General features: G+C 36.6%; 1 non-coding gene and 1 pseudogene across 1 annotated transcript; one reads left to right on the top strand and one right to left on the bottom strand.

Annotated features, from left to right (window-relative positions):
* Window positions 1-399: 399 nt before the first annotated feature.
* Window positions 400-750, bottom strand: LOC125345853 (annotated as a pseudogene).
* A 6,453-nt stretch (window positions 751-7,203) lies between these two features.
* LOC125347472 lies at window positions 7,204-7,308 on the top strand. The gene has a single exon (XR_007210239.1). It is a non-coding gene; the product is annotated as a small nucleolar RNA U13 (small nucleolar RNA).
* The last annotated feature ends 403 nt before the right edge of the window (window positions 7,309-7,711 follow it).

The following is a 7,711-nucleotide window of genomic DNA, read 5'->3' as shown; positions in this document are numbered from 1 at the left end:
GTCAAGAACAGTTTATATGTCTCTGCATTGAAATGATGGAGTTGCCACAGGATTCCCTTAGGAACAAACCACTCAACTTTTCATAGTGATTTCTAAAAGATGTTACCAGAGGAATTGTTGGGGAAAGTGAAGTTAGAGGTAAAATTTGGCAGTAATGTTATATCAGTTAGGGCCCAACAAGATAAACAACAAGATATTTTTAATGCAGAAATTATTTCAAGAAATGGTCTGACAAAATTGTGGGAGGTGACTAGGGAAGTCTGAAATCTACTGTGCTTACTATTGAAAAGGCAGGCTAGAATCTCTAATGCATGCCCTGATTTTTTGTAATCAATAAGAACTGCTCCTTTTTCTTTTTCTTTTTCCTCTATTTTTAATGATGGAAACAAAAAACATCTATTACTGAAGCTTCTGGAAGAACCACTTGTTCTTCCAGTCTTGTATCTCTCCTCAAACTTGACCTTGGCCTCCCGGCAGTTTTGTCCAAGGGAATATCCACAGGGTTCCTTGTGGGCATAAGGTGATTGTCATTAAAAACCTTCACAAAGGACTTGATCTTTACCTTTTGGAAATCTTCTTCTTGCCCATGTTAACTGTCACTATTCGGGGATAACGATCAATTTTAACCACCGAAGTGTGGCTGTGGGGGCAATCTGCGGTGCCATCATCAATGCTCTTCACCAGGATGCCTTTGCTTCTGGAGTAGCATCAGGCCAGAACCAGCACCATTTTCCCGGGTGTCATGAGCTTGCCTATTTTGACAGCACTCAGCAGGCCTACAGCAAAAGGGACAAGTATTGCTTCTTTTTCTAACAACAACAACAATAACAACAACAAAATCTCAGTTCTATTCTTCAGCCCTTTCAACAACCTATTTCAAATTCAATCTTTATCAGGGAGTCAAACCAAATTGATCATCAGAAGCATCTAGCTGGTTTATATATGCAGACAAATTAGAGTATTTCAATCTATTACTTTTAGAATTAGAGGATATATCTATGCAAAATGTTCACTCCAGAGCTTTTACCCCTAAAGCAATATGCATAAAAATACAAATTTTTATAGTATCATATATATCATCATATAAATTATCTTCATAATATATTATGAAGTTTGATGCATATTTTTATTTGTGGAAATCTACAAATAATCAAGATATTTAGAATTTTATAATTTGGAGTTTTTTTTGTATGTGTGTGGTGTGGGGAGAGGCTTGAACTCAGGGCCTGGGCTGTCTCTGAACTTCTTTTTGCTTAAGGCTAGTGCTTTACCATTTAAGTCACAGCTCCACTTCCAAATTTTTTAGTATTTTATTGGAGATAAGTGTCTCACAGAATCCTGGGCTGACTCTGAACTGTAATCCTCAGATCTAAACCTCACAAGTAGCTAAAATTACAGGCATAAGCCACCAGCATCTGGAATTTTTTTATCTGAACCTTAACTACAAAAATATAGTATGCTATTTAAATTAAAGGTGTTTATAAAATAAAGAATTAATAGCTAGTAAAACATCACAAGGAAATGATATCCACTTTTACTTCAGGACAGCATTCAGAACTGTGAACATTTCAAATATAGATGTTTAAATATTTATTCTCCAATAGTAACAAATTACTTTTATATGATTTCTTGATCATATTCCAAATTGTTCATGGGCATCTGGCTGCAATATGGCCCTCTTCATGATTGTGCTTGAATACTTTTTTTCAGGGTAATATTTACGATTTTTGAGACGGAGAAAAAACGTGATCTACTTGATAGTTTCCTTTACATGTTATTGTTAAAAACAAACAAAAATCCTAGAAGAATATAGGTCACAAGGGAAAGTTAATGGCTGTCTCCATGAGTTCCTTCTTTCTCAAAGACTGTATTGTTCAGTGTAAACTATCTCTCTGACTGGACTTGCAATACTGATACAAGCATCTAACTAATAACAAGAACAAGATTTGGAGATTCTATTTCATCAAATGCATGTGGAACACAGACTTTACTGCTTTCTTTGGTGTTATCACCCAAAATAGAATATTTCATAAGTTGTATTTTAGTGAATTCTACTCTTTTTTGAGATGTGAAAATTGCTGTTTTCATAAATTAAGGTATAAATAGTCATATTTCTGATAAATACAACTGATACAAGGCTCCTCACATTTCTCTTTTATATTCTTTAGTTTAGAGCACTGCTAAACACACAGATGTATGTGAAGTAGGAGGTCACAAACACACACACACAGACTTAGAGGAATAATAGGCTCTTTTGACTCAGAATGAATGGAGAGAACAAGTTCAGGAACAAGAGAAGGAGTCATGAAAGGAGTGAATGATAGTTGTAAGACAGCTCGAATCCTTCTTGCACTAGCTCACTGGAACATTGTCAGTGAAAATGAGGAAATATATCGGAATCACTTTAAATCTCTTAGAGGAAATATGCTATAAAAATTCAAGACAGAGCTGCCATTATTAAAGCTATTATTGCTAACATTCCTCATTATGAATACAAAGTCAGGAAGAGCAAAAATGCTGATTAGAAAATCAGATGGACAATTGGGAGAAAGGTTGACAATTGCTATTTGAGATTAGGAATGTCTAAGCAGTATAATACAATTCCTCTATTAACATCCTAGACTGTGAGAAGTTTTTATTTTAAAAATTGGCTTTAAAGGAAATGACAGTCTCTAAGCCTGATATTAGCAGTCATTTTATCTGTACTACAATATTATATATACAGTATCCATTTAAGGAGAGCTTAAAAAGATACATTGCTCTGAATTCATTTAAAAAGCAAAATTAAAACTAAAAAATAATATCTCTCATGTATCTTTGCACTGTGTTACACAAGACAGTATTTAGGAAGTACACCTATGACTATTAATTAAAACCTATACTTAACAGCTGTCCCTCTCCTCCCCATCCCCCACTTTTCCTTGTAAGTACAGTATAAGCCCAGCCCGATGAAGAATGAAAGATGAGAACTATATAATGTAGAGAAGAGCTAAGTAAACTGAGCCAATGCCAAACTTTCAGCTGGTCATGGATGAATAAGAAGTCCAGCTAATACCAGAACACTTAGCTGAGGCCAGATTACATTGTCAGCGGGCAGAATTACTGGATAAGTCACTGGTTACAATTAGCTTTATTCTCTTCAAGTGCAAAATGAAGACAACATGAGATCCTTGTGATAGCAATGTTACAATTGCATGAAATAATACACGTAAATAGTATAGCACCACATTTGGCTCTTCAGATGATTCAATAAATAGTAGATGCCGAACCAGCTTTAGCAGTCAACAGGATACCCAGGAATGTGTAGTCAGCACAGGAATGAGAGACGCTGAGTCAAAAGTGATGAGTTAGTCTCTGGCCCAAATAGCTCACGTCTTTATTTATACTATTTTAAGCAGGGAAAGGATTATATAAAAGCACCTATTTATTCAAAGTGAGCATCTTTCACCAATGGCTCCAAGGTTTTTTCTTTTCCAGTAAACTGACCAATTGTTTGTATGTTGCTCAGCTGTCTTTAGTTATTTTAACATATCCTGTTCAACTAGACATTGGGTTTCTAACCACAAGAAAGGTTTGGTCAGAGGTGTGAGACATCACTTTATCTTGAAGCTTGAAATTTCTGCATTATTTTTTATTTATCTTACCAGATGCCAAGTAAGTTAACCAAATATTTAACATGGTTAGTAATTGTAAGGTCTCAAAGGGCCTCTCTCTTTTCTGTAATTGTACTTAAAATCCATTATCCTTTTACTTCACTGTCAGATTCAAAATAGGCACAGGTACACCTTCCTTGTGGATTTTTTCCTGCACACTTTTCCTTCTTTGAGCACTATTGTAACTGTTTACCAGTTTTCCTTTTCATGTTGAGTCATTTTGCACCATTGCTTTCCAGACTGCCTTATTCTCTTTCGAGTAGAAAGATTTGTGCATCTCACTGTTTTACCATTAATTCTAGCTTCCCTTTCTCCCTCATGGTCATAATATCCTGACAAAAAATCTTTCTGGGCTGAGTGTGGTCAACAACCTTTTCCCATTAACCGATACTCCCGTGGAGGCCTTCCAAATCCTACTTCCTATCATAAATGTTTCATAGAAAGGTCCCCCTATGGTGGGAATTAATGGTTTATCTTTTGTGGACGGGGTTGTAGGGCCCTGATAACAAGTCCAAATTTTGGGATTTAAGATGGGTTGTCTAGCTCTTAAAGCTAGGGGCATGGGAGGCTTCTCAGACTCTGGCTCTTTCTCTTCATCACTAATAGATTTCTTTCTAAATTGCTCATCGAGCTCTCGCAGGATTTTTCCCCTTGCACCAATCCTGGGCTTTGACAGCTGCCATTTCCCCCACTGGTGAGGAAGTAGTTATTTTTGTGTCAGTCACATAGTCATGCACTTTCTTCTCTGAAATGCCCTTATTTACTGGAAAATATGTTAAAAATACAAATATACTAATTATAAAGCATGTCTTTAACAATGTGAGAAGTAGGAGAACCAGATGCCGTCTTGGCCCTGGGCCTTACCTACCAGGCTTTTCCTCCTCCCCCTCCCACCCCCACAATCATGTCAAATGGATGGAAGGTGATGCAAGACTCCTCCAAGTAGATTTCATTATTTGTTAAAATTAATGTATTTTATCCCTTGCACCACATTGGTAGAATGGTCCTTTACAGAAGATACAGTCCAGTCCACCTCAAATTGTAACAGAAAACAAAACAGCCCAGATAGTTATGACTGTGGCCTGTGGAGTATTGTGTTCAATTGAGCTAAGATAATGGATTCAATGTGATGTTAAAATTTATATACATTAGTAATTTTAAGTATTTACATTCTAGGGCTAGGAATATGGCCTAGTGGCAAGAGTGCTTGCCTCATATACATGAAGCCCTGGGCTCTGTTCCCCAGCACCACATATATAGAAAATGGCCAGAAGTGGCGCTGTGGCTCAAGTGGTAGAGTGCTAGACTTGAGCAAAAAGAAGACAGGGACAGTGCTCAGGCCCTGAGTCCAAGGCCCAGGACGGGGAAAGAGAGAGAGAGAGAGAGAGAGAGAAAGAGAGAGAGATTAAGTATTTACACTCTAAACAAACTCTAAGCCTTTGCACATACTGCAACCTCTATAGTAACATCTTTTCCAAACTCTCCCATTACTCTCCATGGTTAACATCCTTTCACTTTAGATATAGGTCCTCTGCCACATCTCTTTTGACCCCTTTATGCGAGCTACATCATCTTTCTCTGTGCTTGGGAAGTCCATCTAACTTATTGACTAATTACAATTACTTAAGCATATCTCAACTGAATTGTAAACTCTTGATCTTATTCATCATATCAGGTACTTAAAGATTTATTGAATTAATGACCAGCAATACTGTTTCATATTTTAGAGTATTTCTATGAATCTCTTGCAATATGAATTTTTCTAACTACATACTTCATTCACAAACTCTCTTTATTCTTTACTCAATTGCATAGCCAGATTATCTGATTTCTTGCTTATTGTATTATGTTGAGGTTTTTCATTATATTCTATTCAAACACTCTGTCCTTTTTGAGTCTTAGCACTGAATATAAGACCAGGTAAAATTATGGTAGTCAATAATTTGATGATTTTCAGGCGGATAGAGTCATTTGGATTATGAATGCTATTGTTCATGCCGAAAATTGCCTGAGCCAGGCTTAATAACAAAAAATCAATCCTTGGAGTTATTTTAGTGGTCAGTTCTAAATTAGATCAGCTACTTGGGAAAAAAATTGCTTAGCAATCAACTGCTTGACAGGCTTGAAATTTTTAATAGTGTAACTGCATGTTCTAGAAATAAGGGGCCTGAAAAATTAATCCTCACCCAAGAGACCCAGAAACACCAAGTCATATTATAGATTAGAAAACTTTGATTTCAAGACTAATGACACTTGGCTTGTGCCTTAATTCAGACTTTTTGTCTATATTAATGCCAAATACTATTAATAGTTATATTTGCTGCTATAACCATACAATTATTCTTGTCTATCAAATATATGATCTGCTAATCTTTTTCATGTTTTTATCTGTTGTAATTTGTTTATAGTAGCACAAATTCCTCTTGGAAGCAAACATCCTCTACTTTGAGCCCTTGTCATACATGCCTAATTCAGGAAGCACATCTTAGATCATGAGAAAATGAATGTGAAATCAATATCTTTGTTTTATCTACCCCTTTCTAACAGAAGTTCCCACAAGTCCTCTTAGCACAGAGGAGGTACCAGAAAAATTATTTCGCTGAGCACCAGCAGCTCACACCCATAAGCCTAGCAACTCAAACAGCTGAGGTCTGATCATCAGCATTTGAAGCCAGAAAGGAAAGTCCATTATTTTCTATTATTGTCGATTAACCAGCAAAAAGCCAGAAATAGAGTTGTGGCTCAAGTGGTTAAGCCACTAGCCTTGAGCAAAAAAGCTCAGAGATTATGCCCAGGCATTGAGTTCAAGCACCAGTATTGGCACAAGAAATATGAAAGCAAATTTATTTGAAATAATACTATTAAGGCAAACTTGCAATGGCTGATACCTTATCTGAGCACAATATTGTCTGAAAACACTAATGAAGTAGAACTTTCCCTAACATTTCAAGCACCTGCTACATCACAATGTTTAATGAATGGATCACACAACAGGAACAGAAGTTAATCTTTGAAAACTATTTTACAAGTCATTCTAACACAAAAAGTAACATTATAACATGGTAGTCTAAAGCCTTAAGAGATCACTAATCTGGATGGAACTGAATGCCAGCTGAGATGAGAAATAAAAGCAAATTAAAAACGTAACACAAGGGCTGGGGATATAGCCTAGTGGCAAGAGTGCCTGCCTCGGATACACGAGGCCCTAGGTTCGATTCCCCAGCACCACATATACAGAAAACGGCCAGAAGCGGCGCTGTGGCTCAAGTGGCAGAGTGCTAGCCTTGAGCGGGAAGAAGCCAGGGTCAGGCCCTGAGTCCAAGGCCCAGGACTGGCCAAAAAAAAAAAAAAACGTAACACAAGATCAAGACCCACATTGGAAGCAAATATGACAGAATAAGCAGGATAAAAACCCAGAATTATAATGTACAGGGCAAGCTACATCAAATATAATAGAAAGAAAGACATTGATTTTGCAAAATGCTGAGAATAAAAAGTAGGCATCTAATACGATGTTTTATAGATAGTCCTTAAAAGGTAAAAACAACTGATCCTTTCCCCGTTCATAAGCATGATGATTGGGTACTCTCGCACTTGTGTGACATGTGCCTCCTTCTGAACCTAGTTATGACATGGGCACATTATCCATCTGACATAAAAAAGTAAAACAACTCAATAGAATAGATATCAAAAAAACATGATAGCAGAAAAAAGAATACTGTCATTTTAGGGAAATGAAAGAACCTAGAAAAATTATGTAAGTGAAGTAACTCAGGCTCAGAGTGATAAATGGCACACATTTTCTCTCATATTTAGGCCTAAACCATAAACATATATAAAACATATACAGGGTTTTATGCATTTATACACAAATAAATTGATTAGGGATGGTACACTCACTGGAGAACTTCAGTGGTGTAACTCTTCTGAATCACTAGCCAAGAGTTTACCAGAGTGAATATGGGAAAGCTATTTTGTTGGAGATGGGGATGGTTACGGGGAATGGGCACAGACCAATGGAGAAAAGAAAGAAAGTGAATATCATGTTCAATATGCAT

This window comes from Perognathus longimembris, chromosome 2 (assembly GCF_023159225.1).
Source record: "Perognathus longimembris pacificus isolate PPM17 chromosome 2, ASM2315922v1, whole genome shotgun sequence".
Taxonomy (NCBI): domain Eukaryota; kingdom Metazoa; phylum Chordata; class Mammalia; order Rodentia; family Heteromyidae; genus Perognathus; species Perognathus longimembris.
This window is presented reverse-complemented; position numbering and strand designations above follow the sequence as displayed.